This window comes from Montipora foliosa, chromosome 5 (genome assembly GCF_036669935.1).
Source record: "Montipora foliosa isolate CH-2021 chromosome 5, ASM3666993v2, whole genome shotgun sequence".
In the NCBI taxonomy this organism is placed as follows: domain Eukaryota; kingdom Metazoa; phylum Cnidaria; class Anthozoa; order Scleractinia; family Acroporidae; genus Montipora; species Montipora foliosa.
Genome location: NC_090873.1, coordinates 2342168 through 2343806, shown reverse-complemented (window position 1 = coordinate 2343806; position 1639 = coordinate 2342168). Strand labels below are relative to the sequence as shown.

Sequence of the window (1639 nt, the reverse complement as noted above, 5' to 3'; positions counted from 1 at the left end):
ATCTTATTCAAAGACAGTATTTACCGGGCAAAAAAAAAACAAACACAAAATCAGATGTTTCGTCGTAGCGAAAATCGTGAAAACTCTAGTGGTAAGCATTGCCGGGAGGTAGTTAATTTGAATGAGACTGTCGTCGTACCAGTGACCAAAAGTAAACCTGTAAGATATAATTTTATCTCCTAACTAACATCGGCTGTTTCTCGAAGGAAATCTCATTTGTTAGAGATGAAGCTTAACGGATTTCGTCCCACGTTTTACAACAACGGAAAAAATTCACAAACGCGCGCCTGTGTAATCTTGCTTTATAAAATGAATATATTAACGGGTCTGCTAATGCGTTTCCAACTAGAGAATGGAGCGAAACTTGAAGAAATGCATCGGGAATTAATTCTGGGAATCCTAAGACTCCAAAAACGTTGATAATGATCACCGGAAGCCAGCACACACCGAACGTTCCTCCGACCAGTGCAAAGACTTTGGCAACTTTGACTTCGGTTGTAATATTTGCAACCCTTTTCCTTGAAGGCTGCCGAACTTGTTTTGTCTCGTTTTCGATTCTCAAATTGGTCTCTGACATTTCAATCATCATCTTTACTTGTCGTCTTGTTTCACGGAATATTTTACTGTACGCCCAGCATATCAATATTGTGCAAATTGTGACAATGGATATCAAGACGCCTTGGTAGATACGTTCGGCAGACAGTTTGATGTCCTCACGATACTCCCAAAATATTGGAATAATTGCCAGAAGCAGGGGTATCGTCCATACTAGGGCCATATCTTGTAAACTATGGTTCGTGTTACTCTGGATCTGTACTTAAGAGGGTTAATCACAGCTTGGAAGCGGTCCCATGTAATTCCGCAAAAATTAAATAGATATGCAAGGAGGATATAGGCAATTATATAGGGAGTGACTGCCAAGTTTGCTAGAAAGGTTGGTAAGAACACAGTTGCAACCATTAAGTCACTGATTGCCAGGCTGACGATAAAAGTGTTTGTTATTGTCCGAAGAGCACGGTAACGACCAAACAGTACGCATACAAGAGCATTTGAAATCACAACAGCGCTTCCTACGACTGTTAGCGAAATGGCAGTAGTAAGGTCAATCTCTGCTGAATCGTCGTTGCCTTTTTGTATTGACACGTTGGTGTTAGTCATATTGCCATCTGGGTTCAGCATATCCTCTTGATATCAGGCCCTTTAAATATGATCTAGCTTCCGCGATTTAGCTTCCGCGGAGAAGCAGCAAAGAAGGTTGTACCGCGGAGCCTTGTGCCACATATAAAAGCAGCATTCCGAGCTCAATGCTTCAGCTAGAGTTCACGGCTTTTCAGAATCACACGGAATCTGCAAATGTGTTTTAAAAGTGACAACAAACATTCCACTCTCTTTCTTTACAAGGAAACACGTTTGTACACAAATCAAATATCGTCAAAAGTTTATGTTAATTTGTACCATAAGCTCTTCGTTAATGAAAGGATATTCTGTTTTCGCCCAATCGTTATGTCCATTTGCAGTGTTTCATTTGACACTAAATTATTTTCGTTTGTCGTTCTTGCTTTCATTTGGGACAGGTGTAGATTTTCCCTTTTGTTTTTTTGTTTTTTTTTTCGACAAACTAATTCACGTTCTCAATGGA

General features: G+C 40.0%; 1 pseudogene; it reads right to left on the bottom strand.

Annotated features, from left to right (window-relative positions):
• Positions 1-232: 232 nt before the first annotated feature.
• LOC138004588 (D(5)-like dopamine receptor) lies at positions 233-1372 on the bottom strand (annotated as a pseudogene).
• Positions 1373-1639: the final 267 nt, after the last annotated feature.